Source organism: Danio rerio, chromosome 7 (genome assembly GCF_049306965.1).
Source record: "Danio rerio strain Tuebingen ecotype United States chromosome 7, GRCz12tu, whole genome shotgun sequence".
NCBI classification, from domain to species: domain Eukaryota; kingdom Metazoa; phylum Chordata; class Actinopteri; order Cypriniformes; family Danionidae; genus Danio; species Danio rerio.
Window position 1 is genome coordinate 75,337,501 of NC_133182.1, and position 20,722 is coordinate 75,358,222.

At 34.7% G+C, this 20,722-nt stretch overlaps 1 protein-coding gene across 4 annotated transcripts in view; it reads right to left on the bottom strand.

Moving 5' to 3' along the window:
• The window catches only part of usp53a (ubiquitin specific peptidase 53a), a 94,697-nt gene extending 78,452 nt beyond the window's left edge, over positions 1–16,245 (bottom strand). For 2 of the 4 annotated variants that reach the window (XM_073907557.1, XM_073907556.1), the window contains exons 1-2: positions 16,174–16,245; positions 15,952–16,040 (exon numbers count right to left, since the gene is read on the bottom strand). The gene's annotated coding sequence lies outside the window, so the exon portion shown is untranslated. Of the gene's footprint in view, positions 1–15,951 lie in introns of all 4 variants that reach the window. The other 2 variants (XM_073907555.1, XM_073907554.1) reach the window with 1 other exon arrangement.
• Between the last annotated feature and the right edge of the window lie 4,477 nt (positions 16,246–20,722).

The following is a 20,722-nucleotide window of genomic DNA, read 5'->3' on the forward strand; positions in this document are numbered from 1 at the left end:
TCTCATTTTAAGATGTTTGCACCGTGACAGCTGTTTAATTCTGAAGTAAATGTATTATTTTAATATAGCTAAATAAATGAAAACAGTGCATATTATTTCCAGTATGGTGCACACCTAAACACTCATTTTAATCCTCACATCCACTACTTCACCCTAGACCTCTCAGCTTTGAAAAGGCCACACATCAGTCCCACGTTTACCTCCTCATCATCCTTTGTGGTCTTATCATCGCTCACAGTAACGCCGCGTGTCGAAGAGCGAATAATAGCCAGCGCAATCAGGTGATGATGAAGCTGGAGAGCTGGAAAATGCTGACATTATGGGTGAGCAGCTCATGAGCCACCAGTCATGCTCATTCAGCCCAGCATGACACAAACTTTGCCAGGCAAGAGCCAAGGCACAGAAGCAGAAAAATAAAGGGATGAAAATATCCACCAGATCGAAAGCTAGGAGTATCCATGATGCATGACGAAATCTGCTCTCGACCTCCATTGACAGCAAGGTTCCCAACTTGTTTAAAGTCCAAAAAGGCAACAAACAAAACTGAAAAAATATTTGATTATATATTAAAGGTGCAGTAGGTGATTGTCTACAGAAGCATGTTTTGATGTGCTGGTTGAAAGTCTCTTCACAGTCTAATAGTAATGTAATGTAATGTGTATTCATATAGTGCATTTATTGCGCTATAGGCTTTATTGGTTTTTATTTTCTTATACTTGTCTCTTTTCTTCCTGATTATATAAAGCATTTTGAATTGCAACTGTGTATGAAATGAGCTATATAAACAGACTTGCCTTGCCTTACATCAATTACAACACAGGTGTCAAACTCAGTTCCAAAAGGGCCGCCGCTCTGCACAGTTTAGTTTCAACCCTAATTAAACACACCTGATCAAACTAATCGAGTCCTTCAGGCTTGTTTGAAACCTACAGGTAAGTGTGTTGGAGCAAGGTTGGAACTAAACTGTGCAGGGCTTCGGCCCTCCAGGAATTGAGTTTGACACACCTGAATTACAATAACATTTTCCTTTTCATATACTCACAAAGGTTCAAGCCTTGTAATAAACCCAGGAGTCTTACTCTAGGTTTTCGGAAAAGTATTTTAAAGAAAGAGTTAAATATTGAACTGATAATTATATAATATAAACTGGTATATTAAACATAGTTTAATATTTTTATTTTAGTATAAAAGAATGGAAAAGGCACACTTTAAAGTATGTTTTAGTGCAAAAAGCCTTCTAAAACAAAAGATTTCAATGCAAAACTTTAAACTATGTTAAATTAGCATTTAATTTCACAAACACAAGTGTCAGAAAAGACTGTCATATCCAATTCTAAAATAAGGTTTAACGATGAAAATAGGTTTTAAAGCATCAAATACATTTTCCTCCAGTACATCAGAATGTGTCCTGTTCAATATTAATAACCAATCACATTAACAAAATGTCATTTGCTGTCTCATTCGCCCATTTAGAACATGTGAATCTCAGTGCTTCCTCATGATACTCATTAATTGTGATTTTAATCTTTACATTTGGCCACTATCCTTCAATCCACATTTGACCCATTTGTCAGAAAGATGTCTATTTTAAAATGTATTATGCTTGTAATTACATCACCCGAACAGACAGTAATGATGACAGTCTAGTTTCAGTTATGTGACTATTCACCCCCCACTCCTTCGAGGCGGAAATTTCTGAGCTGACATCATTTCCCGTGTTCTCATTACGCCTTTGATCAGCTTCCGAATTTACAATTTCACCCTAATGACTCACTCAAAATGTCACATTTTTGTGCTAAAATTATATACAGGAACATCATTAGCTGCAGTTTTGATTTAGAAAAATAAAAACCTTTATAGAGACAGCTCACTCTCCAAAATTTATTTTTAAAGATTTTTAACATGACATCAAAATAGTTTTTTTTTTTTTTTTTTTTTTTTTTTAAGAATGTTGGCAACTAAACAGATTTGGATATCATTGGCATTTATTGTAAAATATCCTTTTCTAAAAATAAATTCTAAATACACAGTTGTAAGGCAAAATTATTTGCCTTACTGTGCAATATTTTTTATCCTTTTTCAAATGTTTCTTAAAGTGATATTTAAATAGAGCGAGGGATTTTTTTACAGTATTTCCTATAATGTTTTTTCTTCTGGAGAAGGTCTCAATTGTTCCATTTCGGCTAGAATAAAAGCAGTTTTTAATTTTTTAAACCATATTAAAATTAATTTTTAAAAAAACATATTAAGGTGAATATTATTGGACCCTTTAAGCAATATTTTTTGATTGGCTACAGAACAAACCACAGTTATACAATGACTTGCCTAATTAACCTAGCTGAGCCTTTAAAGTGCTGTAGACTAGTATCTTGAAGATCTAGTCAAATATTAAGTACTATCCTCATGGCAAGATCGATTTGATTTGTTAGTTTATTGCCATATCAGCTTCTCTGTCATGGACATTAAATACTTGAAGTTGAAGTAATAAATGGCTCTTTCTTCCACTAGCATATTATTCATTACTTTATATGAAGTTATCTATACTATATAATTGAAGCTGTAACGATCAAAATGCAAGACTTGAATTGTCTTATCACAAATGGTTTAATATCTTTATAATAAAATATAAAGATCCCTCCATTCTTTTTGTTTGTAGATTTCCAGCATAACGAAGCACCTGCAGGTGTAAATTAATCAAGAGATCATTTTACATCACTGCTAATACGCATACACTCACCGGCCACTTTATTAGGTACACCTGTCCAACTGCTCGTTAACGCACATTTCTAATCAGCCAATCACATGGCAGCAACTCAATGCATTTAGGCATGTAGACATGGTCGAGATGATCTGCTGCAGTTCAAACAGGCATCCGAATGGGGAAGAAAGGGGATTTAAGTGACTTTGAACGTGGCATGGTTGTTGGTGCCAGACGGGTTGGAATGGTCCAATAGAGAGAAAATATCCAGTGATCGGCAGTTCTGTGGGCACATATGCACAGGCTCACTAAAATTGGACAATAGAAGAATGGAGAAACGTTGCCTGGTCTGATAAGTCTCTATTTCTGCTGCGACATTTGGATGGTCGGGTCAGAATTTGACATCAACAACATGAAAGCATGGATCCATCCTGCCTTGTACCAATGGTTCAGGCTGGTGGTGGTGGTGTAATGATGTGGGGGATATTTTCTTGGCACACTTTGGGACCATTAGTACCAGTTAAGCATCGTGTCAACACCACAGTCTACCTGAGTATTGTTGCTGATCATATCCATCCCTTTATGACCACAGTGTCCCCATCTTCTGATGGCTTTTCCAGCAGAATAACGCACCATGTCATAAAGCGCAAATCATCTCAGACTTCAGAATCATCTTGAACATGACAATGGAGTTCACTGTACTCAAATGGCCTCCACAGCCACCAGATCTCAATCCGATTGAGCACCTTTGGGATGTGGTGGAACGGGAGATTCGCATCATGGATGTGCAGCCGACAAATCTGCGGCAACTGCGTGATGCTATAATGTCAATATGGAGCAAAATCTCTAAGAAATATTTCCAGTACCTTGTTGAATCTATGCCATGAAGGATTAAGGCAGTTCTGAAGGCAAAAGGGGTACAACCCACTACTATTAAGGTGTACCTAATAAAGTGGCCAATGAGTGTAGAATAATACACAGATTAAATATTAATGTTCATTTAAAATAAGATGATGGTTTCTTCAATACTACCCTCTGCAAAGTTCACAAGTTTAAGAAGCTGTTTTTATTCCTTGACTCATTCTTCAACTCCTACTCCGTTTGTCCTCGTAGCTCATGATGATTTGACTCGAAAAAGAAATTGTGTAACTTTGCGGTTACATGCTGTACTTGTTTACAGCAATGAAACATCATGCTATTCTAGACGATCTCCATTCTTTGTAACAGTCAAAAGTTGGGAAACGGATGCTAATGAATCCCACATTTATGTGTTTAAGCAATGACAAAACATCTGACAGATTACACAAACTAACGCACGTCAACAACTATCTGCTCTGCTGACTGCCATACTGCAGCGTAACGACGCGTTTGATTGAACTGGATCATAATATCGCAATGCAAGCATGACAAAAATATCCAACTGAGGGAGGAGTCGTAACATCATTTGTATGAGAAACGGCTGCAGAAAATGACAGATGGATAGTTATGCAATGCAATAAAACAATGATTTTTACATCTATAAATAACAGATGAGCTTTAAAAAAAAAAACAGGAGTCTCATTTAGCAGTGCAGATGCTAGAAACCTTGAGGAAGACTGAACAAAAGCTAGTGCTGCATAATAAATCAGATTTTAGAGTCAATTTAGTCTTGCAAGTATGTTGAAAATGCAGCTTTTTAGTTGACTCCACTTAAATAGAGTCAAGTGCAGTATTTGGGTCAAGTCAAACCTGTGCAGAAAGTTGCCCTAGACTGTAAAAAGTGATTGGTTACTTAAAGAGAGTAAATCAATTGCCTTAAAAAGCAACACATTGACTTTACAAAAAATTTACATCCAAAATTTTAAATAAATGAATTTCCAATAAATTAAGAAATAAATAAAAATTATTTTTTAAATAAAATTAAAAAAAATAAAATTTAAATAAATAAAATTTAAATAACTTCATATAAAATCATAAATTTAAATACATTAATTAATTACATGTAAATAAATAAAAAATAAATGAATTTTAAATTATTTAATAAATAAATTTAAAATGATTTTTCAAATAAATGAAAAAAATAAAATGTAAATAAATAAAATTTAAATAACTTCATATAAAATCATGAATTAAAATAATCTAATTATTTACATGTAAATAAATAAAAAACAAATGAAAATATATATTTTCAAAAAATTAAATAATCAATTTTAAATAATTAATTAAAAATTAGTTTTTAAATGAATTAAAATAAAATTTAAATAAATAAATTAAATTAAAAATCAATAAATAAATAAATAAATAAGAAAGTAATATTTGTTTAATGTAAATATAAGTTACATAATAGCTAAGTATTTCCCTTTTACAGTGAAGAAATGCATTAAAAGGCTGCTGAACCTTTTGATCAACTATATAACAAAATTGTTTGGTATTTTTCATTTTGTATTTTTCATTTTGTATTTTTTTCCTCAGTGTAGGGCGCTCACGGCATTCTTAGTAGGTGCATCTGGAAAGCACGAGTCCCATACTCCATATATGCAAGCCACGCACCTCCATTGGAAACAACGAACTTGCGCATGCAAAAGACGCGACATGTGACTGGCCCTTAGTTAATAGCCTCAGCTATAGTTAATCAAGTGTGCATGGTGTACAGTACAAGCTCAGAACTTCAAACTAGCACTCAGTTAGCATTACTTTGTTAAGTTGCAGCAGTTTTGTTCCTTGTAGAAACACGGTGTTGAGAAGCCTTCATGATTAATTAACCATGACGAATTAAAGCACGGTTAATAGTGAAATCAGTTAATCGTTGCATCCCTATGCCATATATTCAAGAAGCCTCAACAAATCTGTCACATTGAAAACTGACAAAGTCATTGTGAGGAATACGACACACGCCACAGAAGAGAGCGCTAAAAAACAGGTCGTCACTCAATGTAGAAAAACATCCTTTTTCTGAAAACAACTGCCACAAAAAAAGGCCTTAGTCGGCCACACAGCTCAGGAGAAACATGACACGCTCCTGAAACCCTGAAACAACATTGAGGGAGCGGCAGAAACTCCCGAAGGAATGGAAAAGGCAGTTCTGGCTTCAAGCAACAATGCAGCGGATGTTTCCTGCGTGGGCTTCCTGTCGCTCATGCGTTGCGTTCCAGCACACGGTCAGCACTTTGAGTCCAGGTCACAGCCATTAAAACACACAATACATTCATACAGAGGTGACGAAGCCACTCTCGAACAAACACAAACAGATTTACACAGACGTTCACTTTTATCAGTGACTGAAGTACAATATCCTCTCAGAAACATACTCCACTTCCTTAACGTTTCCTCGTTTTCCTTAACAGCTTGCCAATAAATGTCAAATCCACAATGCGGCCACCAACTCGCTTTCCTTTTATTTTTCAGTCGAAAAAAATGGCTTCCTCCGGCAGGGTTTAAAACATTAATTCAGCGTCAGTGGCTTCATGCATTATTAGTGCGGTGCTTAGTCAGACACTTCCAGATATTCAGTCGAGGATTCCTTGTAAACAATAACAAACCAAGCAGCATGGATGCTCTGCTGAAAAAAAATGGGGTCTATTTTGATTCAGTGAGATCAGCAAAAAAAGTGCCAGCGCTCAGTTGCATTTACCCATAAGCACCTGTCAGTTAGTGTCTGAGGAGCATCCTGACAAGCATAAGACTGAACGTTATATTAGTTTTGAGCATCATATAGTAGAGCTGCACGATTCTGGCTAAAATGAGAATAGCCATTTTTTTTCTTAAAATAAAGATCACTATTTTCTCACGATTCTGTGGATGTAAAATAAAGGTATGGTAAAAACAAACATGGCACAACATCGATAATAATATTATTATTGTACTGATGTTGAATGAGTCACATATTGTATTTATAAGGTATAATCCACCTAAAAATGTCATTTTTGTCTTAATATAATGATGTTTTCGCGATCGGGAAATCACATGTGACGTGAGCTGCTGACCATAAGCTGTCATCACAGAGAGCGCGCGCACTTAATGATAGATGCGCATGCGTCTACTTTAGTGAACAGAACCTGCATATGTTGCGAGTAACAGGTAATACAGTTGCAAATAATATTCAGTTTGTGTCACAGAGTGATCGTTTGGGAGCCGCGCGCGAAGTATGAACAAGCACTTAGCAGTCAGAATGAAACCGAAAGTGTGCACTTCATTTAAATGATCAAATCGCATTTTAGAGTTATGATTACGACAAGCGTTTGATATGTTTTTCTTTCATAGTGAACATGCAGTTGTGCATGAAAATAAATGTTTACAATGTGAATATAACTACTAGCCTATATATTGTTGAAAATAATCTGATAATGGCAAATGTCTGATTTTACCAGTGATTAAAATAGTCTAATATGACAGATTGCAAACATATATCTCAAACATAATAATTCAACATCAGAATTATTATAAGTAGAATTTAATTATTTATAGAAACCAGTAGACCTACACATAATATTATAATCGATGTTGTGCCATGTTTGTTTTTACCATACCTTTATTTTACATCTACAGAATCGTGAGAAAATCGTGATCTTTATTATAAGCAAAAAAAAAAATCGCGATTCTCATTTTAGCCAGAATCGTGCACCTCTAATTTGTAAATGTCCTTCCAGTTAGGATTCATAAAAGTGACATCAATAACTTTGCTCAGAGTCATATGCTTATCTCATAGTGCTAAATGCCAATGCATCTGCCAAACTTAAGGTGGAAAAATATTTCAAATAGTTCTTCCTTTCAAAATGAGTCAACCCACATCCTAAAACACAATGCACATTTGTAAATATCCTTTAAGTTATGATTTATAAATGTGACATCATCATTAAGCTTGCACAGAGTCATACATTTATCTCATAGTATTGAATATCCATGCATCTACTAAAATGTTTCTACGTTAAATGGTTTCTCTTTCAAAATAAGTCAACCCACATCCTAAAACACAATGTCCATTTGTAAATGTCCTTTAAGTTATGATTCATAAATGTGACATCATCATCAAGCCAGCACAAAAAATTCATATCTCGTAGCATTCAATATCCATGCATCTATATTAAATAAATGTTTGCACTGTTTGCCTTTCAAAATGAGTCAACCCACATCCTAAAACAAAATGTTCATTTGTAAATGTCGTCCGTCCAGTTATGATTCATAAATGTGACATCATCGTTAAGCCTGTGCTAAAACAGTCATATGTTTATCTCGCTTTCAAACATGCCCGCGGCCATGCAAGCAGACACATGCACATTCATGCTTACTGAATGCGCCTATGCAAAAGGCAAGCACATGCTACATATGAAATCATCCTTGTTTCCACAAGCTCGATCTGCTTAACTGGCTTTACCACGAAACTCCTCCCTGGACAATTCCATTAATTCTCAACAGGAAACTGACTGACAGCCGCAAAATGATCTTAAGTCAGTGTTTAAGACGCATGTGAATGAGTGAATTGTGGATGGTTTGAACAAGAAAACTGATCAGAGACAGGACAGACAGAGCCGGTTCTGCCGCATACCATCATGATTCAATGGTGGTGGGAGAAATGTAGACAGAGCACATGTATAAGGTAAAGAAAAATGCATTAGCTTTAAACTTTGTCGTCAATCAATACGCAATCATCCCTACCTAAACTTCAGAGTCACCCTGACATGAGAATATCTGAAATGTAAATAATGACAAGTACAATCCAGGCTCATTCTGAAAATGTACCTCTATGTACATTTCTGGAGAGCGCCAAATATGTTCCAAGGAGGTCTATTTTTTGCAGTTTTTGTTTTCATGAATCCGCTAGAGACCACTGTGTATGACCGCTTGAGATCTCAAAATTTCTCTCGCAAGTGCCATTCACCCCTGCTGTTCTTTTGTAAATCCACTAGAAGCTGCTGTCGAAAGACTGACTGACTAATCCAGGGGTGCCCAAACTCGGTCCTGGAGGGCCGGTGTCAGGCATATTTAGTTCCAACCCCAATTAAACACACCTGTACCAGCTAATCAAGCTCTTTCCGAGTATACTAGAAAGCTCCAGGCAGGTGTGTTGAAGGAAGGTGGAGCTAAACAATGCAGGACACCGGCCCTCCAGGACCAAGTTTGGACACCCCTGGACTAATCGATCTACTGACCCACCCCATCGATCTTCCCTAAACCCAACTGATAGTGTTTTTAAAAGCACCGATTGACCTGCCTACACCCGAAATGTTATCTATGTGACCTCAAAATATATTTGGGAGCATTCGTGCGTGTTTAAAATCGATGTCGTGAGACCGGTTTTCACAGCACATGCACATGCGTAGAATTAGGAGGCATTCAAGCATTAAGCAACTATGCACCTAAAACAACAAACACAGCAGTCAGGAATGGTTTAAAACAGTAGACATGTCAACTTGCTGCTGTAAACAAAGCCGGCAATGCTTGCCCTGCCTTTAAGCTCATCTTATTGGCCCACTGCGCTAGAACAGAACGCGAATGGATTGGTTAATATCAGCTGTCAATCACTCAGTTCCGATGACAGGAAGCCTAAGCCGCGAAAATGTAAAGGTCTGAATCGGAGAGAATGAAAACAACACTGATAGATTTAGTTTTAGAAACCACCTAAAGTCACAAATAATGGCACATCTGATTAGTAATCATGTGCTGAATGTCAATCCAGCATTTACACTTTTCGAAGAGTGGATAAAAGTCTTCCAGTGACTAAAGTCCACTCTGAAAATGACTAAAGCCATTCAGCATAAAGCCGGTAGGATGGAGTTTTCAGGTAACAGCGTTTGACCCTGAATCTACATATTTTAAGCACGAGATGTTCTAACTTTATTTAATCCTTCATTTAATAGTCATGATGCTGTCAGTCGTGCGGCTGAAACAGTGTTCACCATTGCTAGAGAGCATATACAGGGCCGGCGCGTCCATAGAGGCAACCTAGGCGACCGCCTAGGGCGGCAGTATAGAGAGAGCGGCGTCCATGACACCTCCCTTACAGCCCGCGTACCCACGTCCTCAGTTATGTCCGCGACACCTTCCTCACCACCCACGTCCTCAGATATATTCGCGCATAGGCGACAAAATAGAGAGGGTGGCGTTGGCGACACCTCCATCAGCACCCGCGTGTCCTCAGTTAAATCCGCACATAGGGCGGCAGAATAGAGGTCCGTGACACCCGCGAGTCCTCAGTTATATCCGCGCAAAGGGCGGCAAAATAGAGAGGACAGCGTCCGCGACACCTCCCTCCCTCCCTCAGCACCTGCGCATCCTCAGTTATATCCGCGCAAAGGACGGCAGAATAAAGAGGGCAGCGTCCGCGACACCTCCCTCCCTCAGCACCCGCGCGTCCTCAGTTATATCTGTGCATAGGGCGGCAGAATAGAGGTCTGCAACACCACTTCATTTTTATAACCGGTCACTTTTGTTTTCACATTGGGGTTGAGGGCGGTGTGATCGTTCTCTGCCTACAGCGGCAGTTCAGCTTGCTCCGGCCCTGAGCATATATAATCTGTGCAGTATCAGACAGCACCCGTGAGAACAGCACACTCATTATTCTTGAATCAGTTCATCTCATTTACATGGAGCAGTGTGTGCAGGGCCGGGAGCGCATGCAAATTTTAGTTTATTTGTTAATTGTGATTAGTGTGTTAATATATAACAGAATATGTTAATATAAAACGTGTAGTAACGGTGCTCATCATTTTTGGTGAGTGCGACTAAATTTTTCAAGTTAGGAGCACCGGTGCTACCAAGAAAAGAGTTTAATTTCGAGCCCTGCCCTTCCCTAAACCCAATCGACAGTTTTTTCAAAAACAATCCAGAAAAATAAACCCCTAGTGGCTGCCTGATTTTTACCACGTTTTCAGATTTTACCACATTCTCACCCTGTTATTTACATACCTGTCAACCCTCCCGTTTTTTCCTGGGATTCTCCTGTATTTTACAGTTCTATCTCGCTATCATCTTGTAAACGTATTTTCCCGTATTTCTAATCTTCATATGAAGAGTGGCAATAAACATTAAGAAGCCGATCCTCCCTATACACAACCCATACCGCCGACCACCAGGGGACGGCCCTTGCTCTTAAATGTGAATCTGTTCTGTGCTTTCGTTTTGTTTAGGCATGAAAACACTTTGAAATAATGATTCAAATGGCAGGATTCCCTTCATTTCTATTACAGGTGCCGTTGCCCTTCCTATGCAATCATCAAAACAGTCAGTTCACGTAGCAGTGTGTGACTGTCGGGCACGATCCATGGTGATAAACTGATGCTGTTTCCCAAATGGATTCTGTACATGCGAATTGAAGAGGAGCCAAGTCTGGGTTTTGGGTGCGTGTTTAAACTAACATATAGACAAAATTATTATTAATAATAATAATAATAATAATAATAATAATAATAATGGCCGAAGCAGTGGCGCAGTAGGTAGTGCTGTCGCCTCACAGCAAGAAGGTCGCTGGTTTGAGCCTCGGCTCAGTTGGCATTTCTGTGTGGAGTTTGCATGTTCTCCCTGCGTTCGCATGGGTTTCCTCCGGGTGCTCCAGTTTCCCCCACAGCCCCCCACAGCCCAAATGCGATACAGGTGAATTGGGTAGGCTAAATTGTCTGTAGTGTGTGAATGTGTGTGTGTGGATGTTTCCCAGAGATGGGTTGTGGCTGGAAGGGCATCCGCTGCGTAAAAACTTGCTGGATAAGTTGGCGGTTCATTCCGCTGTGGTGACAACGGATTAATAGAGGGACTAAGCCGACAAGAAAATTAAAGAATGAATGAATAATATAATAATAATAACAACAACATTTAAAGATGTCGATCTTCAAAGTTTTCTTTGAAACAACAAATTTTGTCCTAAATGAGCATAAACATTTAGAAAAGCAATCGAAGGCTTTGATTATAATTTTAGATCTGTGCATTTTAAAGTGACCCCTCTTATTTAATGTAATCAAATGAAAAATATAAATGAGAGACTCATTCGCTGCTCTTTAAACAGAATGTTAAAATTAAACAGTAAAGAAAAGAATAATGAGATTTGATAACTTAAGTCAATTTCTTTATAATAGCTATTAATTTCAATAGGCTAAACAGCCAATTTATTTGCAGCTTTTTCTAATGCATACTATTTATTCTATACTTTGTAAATAATAAAGGATTGGGGGGGGTATATCCCTTATTTTCACATCCTTATGTTGACAGCTATGGTTATTTTACTTGTTCATTTCATTTTTTGCCTTTTGTTTTTGTCTTACCGGGTTTCTGGGACTGTTCTTCGTTAGACTTGAACCCTGTCATCGTGGTCGGCGTGCAATACAGAGGTAAGCGGTCAGCTAGAAAGCTCGAAAAGAAACCGCATCATACCACCCTGTAGCGTTCGTTTTAAAGACGAAATGCAGCCAAACGTACCTCTGGCTACATAATTCACGATCTTAAGAAATGTATGTAAGGCCAAGTTTTTAGAATGAGCCAATGTAGCATAATTATGGATAGAGAATATTGAGAAAGGAAATATTAATAATAATAATACATTTTGGTGATTGTGCTTTTCTTAAACTCAGAGTGCTGTAATGTATACAAGCAAAAGCCAATAACCAAAATTAACATGCAGTTTTTTTTTCTTGTCTGACTGAATGAGCCATAACATAAACCAGCTTCTTGTGCATAAGAGTCAAACTTCTGCAATCGCATGGTGTTGAAATGAAACGCACAGGCAGCAAACTTTAATGAGAAGAGTGCTTTGGCAGGTGTGTGTGGAGCCAATTTAATCAGCTATAATGTCTACGGCAAAGAAACGAATGAAGAGCATTTGCATCCCTAGATGAAATAGCTTTACTACAACTTTTATGCTTCCAGAGAAAAATATAATCACTCACTGATTTTGAATCTACAAGAGCCCAGCAATAAAATGAAAAATAATAATAATAATAATAATAATAATAATAATAATAATAATAATAATAAATAAATAAATAAATAAATAATAATAATTATAATAATTCATGTAACAACTAATCAAACATTTATACCACAATCACTTATTTTTCTAATCAGAATGTGAGAATTAAGTGAATATATATTATAAATATAAGTTAAATAGTTCTTTTTTAAAGTTACATATCTGGGTTAAAAGTTTATTTAAGCAAGTGTTTAAGCTAATTGTTTTTTATTTATTTATTTATTTATTTAAGGACAAGTTTGATAAATTTCTCTTTAAGGGCCCAACAAGAATATTTTATATGGAATATTTGAACAACAATGTAGATGTAATTAGACATGAAATCAGCACGTCTGTAAAGTTTCCACTGAAATATGTATCTATATGAAGAGTTCAGATGCAAAAGCCTCTAAGTGCCGTCTGAAATTTTCTTCTAAAATGACCATTTTTTTTAGGATCTTGTGTTTATGACCAGATGTTTCACTTGTAAGATGATGAATATTTGATTGTCATTGCCTTTAAAGTGAAATAACTGTCCATAAACATGGGAGGCGGAGTAAAATTTAGATGGCATTTAGTGGCTTTTGCATCATATATTCTTTCTGAGAAAAATTAGAAAATATTTTTTATGGCAAAATTGTAGATCAATAAGTTTTTTTAATATATTATACAGTTGTTTTCTTGACTCAAGAAACCCACTAAATCCAGTAAGGTGCATGCAAAAAAGCCCAAAGCTTGACGTTAGTATGACCAATTTTCAGTGGTGTGCGACTAAATATGCTACATGTCATAATCTAGACACAGTAAAAGGCATAGCTTCAATATCTGTATATAATTATGTAATTCTTTTATTTTTCATTCCTTTAAACCATGTTTTAAGACATTTTAATCATTTTTATTCTTTGTTTTTATTTCTTACACTTGTTTTTTCTTGTTGTTTATGTAAAGCACTTTGAATTACCATTGTGTAAATATAAATACATTAAAAGACTTATTTGTGAATTAAGCGAATATATAGTAAATATAAAGTTGAATTTTTTTTTTTGTTTTTGTTTTTTTATCTGGGTAAAAAGTGTATTTAAGAAAAAGTGTTTAAGACAAATAGTAGTAGTAATAATAATATTAATTATTATTATTATTATTATTATCATCATTATTAATTATTTTAAATATTTATTACTTAAATAATTTATATGGAATGTTTGAACAATGTAGATCTAATGAGCTAGTTAATCAGCATTTCTGTAAATTTCCCACTGAAATGTGTCTATATTCTAAGAGAAATAAGAAAATATTTTTAATGGCAAAACTGCAGAACAGTATTTTTTAAATAATATTTTAGATTTGCTTTCTTGACTTAAGAAACTCACTAAATTTAGTAAGTTGCATGCAAAAAAGCATAAAGCATTACATTAGTATGACCGATTACATGTCATAAATTAGACACAATAAAGAAATAACTTCCAAAAATTTATACGTATGTCTTTCTTTTCTTTTCAATTCCTTTTAAAACCTATTTTAATCAGTTTTTAATCATATTTATTCTTTGTTTTTTATTTCTTTTACTTGTTTGTTTTATTCTTTATGTAGAGCACTTTGAATTACCACTGTGTATGAAATGTGCTATACAAATAAACATGCCTTGCCGTTGCCGAACAAATTCAGGTTTTTAGTATCTTAAAACTTACAAAAGTCAAAAGTTTGGCTTCAGTTTTTTTTTTTTTTTTAAAGAAAATTATTATTTTCATCAAGGTGATATTTATTAAATGCAAAACAATGGTTAAACATTTATTAAAATAAATAACTGCTTTCTTATTGTATGTAGTTTTAAATGCAATTATTACTCCAGTCTTTTTTATTTTAATATAAATAATAATAATAATAATGATAATAATTATTATAATTAATATTAGAGTGATTTGCGAAGGTTTATTTGACTCTTAAATCCCTGGAATAATTATCAAATTAAAATATAACGTACTTTTAAACAGTTATTTTTTAGTGCAGTAACATTTCACAATTTTAAAATGTGTGCTGTATATTTGATTAAATAAATGGAGTCTTGGTCAGTAGAATAAGCTTATTTAAAAAAAAACCTTGACCCCAAACTTTTGATGTATAGATAGTTTATATACATTTTTGTTTGTGAAGCGCGTTTTCTATTGTAAAACAGTTTACTAGTTTGGGGTCAGTTTTTTTTTTTTTTTTAAGAAAATTATTCTGTTCATCAAGGCGGTATTTATTAAATGAAAAACAATGGTTAAATATTTATTTTAAAAAATAACTAATAAAGAACTGCTTTCTTATTTTATGTAGTTTCAAATGCAATTACTACTATTACCATTAATAATAATAATAATGATCATGATGATGATAATATTAATAATAATAATAATAATAATAATAATAATGATCATGATGATGATATTATTATTATTATTAATAATAATAATTATTATTATAATAATTAATATAAAGAGTTATTTCTGAAGGTTAATGTGACTATGAAGACTGGGGTAATGAAGCTGATAATTCATCATTCAATCACTGGAATAAATTATTAAAATTAAATTATAAAGTACTTTTGAACAGTTATTTTATAGTGCAATAACATTTCACAATTTTACAATGTGTGCTGTATTTTTGATTAAATAAATGGAGCTTTGGTCAGCAGGATAAGCTTATTTTAAAACAATAAAAAAACTACTGACCCCAAACCTGTGTATTGATCTGTTGTGTTTATAGAGGTAACGTTGGTTTTATAGTCGCATATTTGTTCATTTAGCAGTCTCTGTATTGTTTACCGTGTTAGTTTGAATATTCGATCGGAATTAGCATGCAAGTATGACTTGAAAACAACAGTAGCCTACCACTATCTAATTGACTGTAAACAATGTTGTACTTTGATAGTCATTTTCTGCTAATACGATTTTCTATTAACATTTTTCAAAGAAAACTTTTCTGAAATGAAATTAAGGAGAATGTCAGAATATCCTAATATAAAACCAACTTTACCTCTATGTTGTGTTTAGCCTAAACATTAAAACTGAAAAGTTGACCCAGCAGTAGTGACATGGTATTGAAACCATTAATGTTAGTAGCCATTATTAACACACACCAATTTACATTGCAAGCTCTTAAATTCTTATAAAGGAGAATGTTTGGAGGTTTGTCAAATAAAGCTAAACTATCTGATCTTAACGCAAACGCCGAGGTGCGTCTAATAACAGTTACCTGATTCAGGTGCATTTCCGTCACATGCGCACTGACGACTGAAACATGGCGAAGAAAAGTTTGACCAAAACAAAAACGTACAAACATGACAGGACACACATGTACTCACCACACGAACAATAAGTGACTTGATATTCCTCTCAGTGTCCAAGTGAAGCAGTTTCCAGAGAATCCGAAATTCCCACTTGACTCCTGCTGCTGGACGAGGAAAAAAAGCGGAAGCGACAAACGAAAACACACCGGGGGAAAAGATGTTCAATACAAACACACCGCCGTTCACAATAAAACGCGTTCGTCCTTATGGCTTAATATTGTTTTCACTTGCTCTTACGGAGTTAAAATCCCGTGTTCTGGTCCCCGCAGTAGTCCCGTGTGCGTTACTGGTATGAGTTACTGACTGAGTGACTGAACTGCGGACACCTGAATTTTTTTTCTGCTGGTTTCGGTGCTGAGGTGAAACTCCGCCTCTGATCAACACTACACAGTGTGCACTGCAGTCTGTGTGTCCCAGTGCAGCACTGAGGAGGGAGGGGTTTCTTTTGCTTTCTCACACTTTCCTCTGCTGGCTCCTCAGACACGGCGCGGCTACTCACTTCGGTGGCTGTGTTTCAAACATGAGCGAGCTATAACTGTGCAGCATTTTAGAAAGAAGTAAATAAACAAGTGAAAAAGCTGGGGCAGCGCTTCAGCTGAGATAAGTACGAGTGTCTGATGCAAACTGGACGAAACAACGAAAAATAATAGGGTATTGTCTTGCTGGGTAGCTTATTGGGTCTGATGAACATCACTTTAAGATTGTAGCATGAAAGAATGCAATGCATATAAACAGATAGGATAATCTACTGTTTTAGAAATATTCAGAAAGTGGGCTTTTTATGCTGTTGCAATCTTCAGTACTCAATGTAATAGTGCAATACATAGAGGTAAAGTTAACTTTAGAATACTTTACAATTGGTTTTATATTCGCACATTTGTTCATTTAGCAGTCTCTGTATTGTTTACCATGTTACTTTGAATATTCGATCGGAATTAGCATGCAAGTATGACTTGAAAACAACAGTACCACTATCTAATTGACTGTGAACAATGTTGTACTTTGATTTTCCTATTTACAATTTTCAAAGAATACTTTTCTGAAATGATATCATTAAGGAGAATGTCTGAATATCCAAATATAAAACCAACTTTACCTCTATTTGCAATCCGTGAATTTCAGAGTATCGTATCAAGAAAGTGGTTAAAACGCCTAAAATGTGCTTTATTTAATATTCAGCATTTATTTTTTTTTCATGTGCCCTCGCTCCTTTGGCCCCCTTTTTATTGATGCATTCATTCTCTCTCTTTCTTTTACTATGTCATTGTTATACTTCTTTAAAATTGTCAAATCTAAAGTAATAATTACACTGCAATTGCCTGTTGTCATTGCAATATATATATATATATATATATATATATATATATATATATATATATATATATATATATATATATATATATATTCATTTTCATTTTCTTTTTGGTTTAGTCCCTTTATTAATCTGGGGTTGCCACAGCGGAATGAACCGCCAACTTATCCTGCATATATTTTATGCAGCGGATGCCCTTCCAAAAATCCATAAACTCTCATACACTACGGACAATTAACCTACCCAATTCACCTGTACCGCATGTCTTTGGACTGTGAGGGAAACCGGAGCACCCGGAGGAAACCCACGCCAACGCAGGGAGAACATGTTTAAACTGTTTATTAACGTTTATTAATGCAGAGTTAATGCTTAATAGATAATGAAGTCACTATTTGCTAATGCTTAATAAATGATTTATAGTGTGTAGTTATTATAAAGTGTTACCAACACTTTTATACAGCTTAAAGTGACATTTAAAGGCTTAACTAGGTTTATTAGGTTAACTAGGCAGGTTTGGGTAATTAGGCAAGTTATTGTATAACGATGGTTTGTTCTGTAGACTATTTAAAAAATATATAGCTTAAATGGGCTAATAATATTGACCTTGAAATGGTGTTTAAAAAATTAATAACTGCTTTTATTCTAGCTCAAATAAAACAAAAAAGACTTTCTCCAGAAGAAAAAATATTATCAGACATGCTGTGAAAATTTCCTTGCTCTGTTAAACATAATTTGGGAAATATTTAAAAAAGAATCAAAGGGGGGCTAATAATTCTGACTGTATGTCACACATTATATATATATTAAGCAGAACTAATAGCCAATGTGAACACGGCCAAAGCCTTTCCCTAATATGTCTGAATCGGTGCTCATGTATTGTCAGCTTTAGACCTTTAATGGCTTTGTATTATTTATACTGTTCTATCTGGTGATGAAAGCCGTTGTCTGGTGCGATGTGATGTAAGACTGCTGTTATCTGGACACCATCTGTCCAATCCTGTTACATAAAAAGATGGGGGCAAAATATTTAACTGTGTTCCGACCATTTAGTCCACAACAATGTGCAGTGCGCAGGCTTCTCAGCTGAGTCATATATTCATTTAATCATTACTGTCCAAATACGCTTTTTTTGGGAGGTAAGCATATGACCTGTGATCTGACAAGCTGAAATCCATTCCACGCTTGAATGGACAAGAGTGTACAAGGAAATCAGGCACATTATTTGAGTGCTCTTAAAGAGGTCATAGTGTATCAGAACAGGACACTCCTTTTCCAAGGAAGTACTTGGAAAGTCCATTTAACAGACAATGCATTTTCCTTCTGCAAATCCTTTCCCTCGGGAACATAAAACGCTTCCTCCTCTGATATTCAAGGTCTTGAATTGGCTTAATCAGTCAGTCTGGTGCAGAGACCTTTGAAAGTGTCTATTTAATGTAAATGTAAGGGTGCTGTGATTTATCAATGTGTATCAGGGTATATTAATGTTATATTAAAAATAATATAGGGGGTCAAAATTATTAGCTCTCCTGTGATTTGTTTTTCCAAATATTTCAGTATTTTTTTTCAGTATCACAGTATTTTCTATAATGTTTTTTCTTCTGAAAAAAAGCTCATTTGTTTTATTTGAGCTAGAATAAAAGCAGTTTAAAATAAAAAAATTAACATTCCAATATTATTAGCTCAAACATAAAGTTGAAGTCAGAATTATTAGCCCCCCGAAATTATTAGCCTCATTTATTTTTTCCCCAATTTCTGTTTAACCGAGAGAAGAAAAAAAATTCAGCACATTTTTAAAATATAATAGTTTTCATAACTCATCTCTAATCACTGATTTGTTTTATCTTTGCCATGATGACAGTAAATAATATTTGACTAGATATTTTTCAAGACACTTCTATACAGCTTAAAGTGACATTTATAGGCTTGACTAGGTTAATTAGGTTAACTAGGCTGGTTAGGGTAACCTTTGGACTGTGGGGGAAACCGGAGCACCCGGAGGAAACCCACGCGAACACAGGAAGAACATGCAAACTCCACACAGAAACGCCAACTGACCCAGCCGAGACTCGAACCAGCGACCTTCAAAAAAAGAAAAAAAAAGGGGCTAATAATTCTGACTTCAAATGTATCCTCATATAGGTTCTTTCCATGTGGGAGTTTTAGTTTACTAAAATAACTTTGATAATAGCATGATATAATAACATGATATTCACTCAGTTAAAATAGTTGGGTTAAAACTACCCCAACATATAACCCAGCTATAGGTTATTATAGCACCTTCTCAACTATGGGTTATTTTAACCCAATGCATTGGGTTATATAATTTAACCCAATGCATTGGGTTATTTTGATTAAATGCAATTTTTTCCATTCTGGTATTACCATTGCTACTATCACTAGTACTAGTTTTAATTTTATATTATGGCTGTGTAAATAAATAACATGCAGTTCTTTTAAATATTGAAAATGCTTTATTTCCATTACATTTTAAGTTCCAGACACTTAAGGTTTTTTATCTTCACACTTAAAAACTTTGAGTTATTTAATTAACCCAATGATTGAGTTAAAATATTTGATGCTGTGTTGTTGTTTTTTTTTAACCTTTATTTGATTATTTATTAATGACTCAACCAGTTGGGTTAAGTATTTGGTGCTTGTTGTTTTTTGTTGTTTTTTTACCTTTATTGGGTTATTTATTTAAAAACTCAACCAGTTGGGTTAAAAATGTTGAATTTCAACAGTCTACTGATTTAATTGATGCAGGACAGCTGTATTATAGGCTCAAGTTTATTTTGTTTGTTTTTTATCAAATTATCTTTCCGTGTTGTGTTTTTTCTATCCATTTCACCAGAATTCTCAATTATTTATGATACAAACATCCGCTTCGTTGCTGATCTTATGGATAAAAAAAAGCTTAAGTGTCTGGAATCTAAAATGTTGTGGAAATAACGCATTTAGAATATTTAAAAAAAAAACTGCATGTTATTTATTTACACAGCCATAACATAAAATGAATAGTAGTAGCAATAGAAATACCAGAAAGGTAAAAAACAGCATTTAATCAAAATAACCCAATGCATTGGGTTAAATTATATAACACAATGCATTGGGTTAAAATAACCCATTGGAAAGGTGCTATAATAACCTATAGCTGAGTTATATGTTGTATTTTTAACCCAACTATTTTAACTGAGTGAATATCATGTTATTATATCATGCTATTATCAAAGTTATTTTACTAAAGTAAAACTCCCACATGGAAAGAACCTATATGAGGATATACATTTGAAGCCAGTGTGGAGTGTTTAATATGGATTGACTATGAAAAGTGTTTGTATCATCAATACTTAAGAGTGCTGGTCAAACGGATATAAAAAACACAACATGGAGAGGTAATTTAATTAATATGTATATATATATATATATATATATATATATATATATATATATATATATATATATATATATATATAT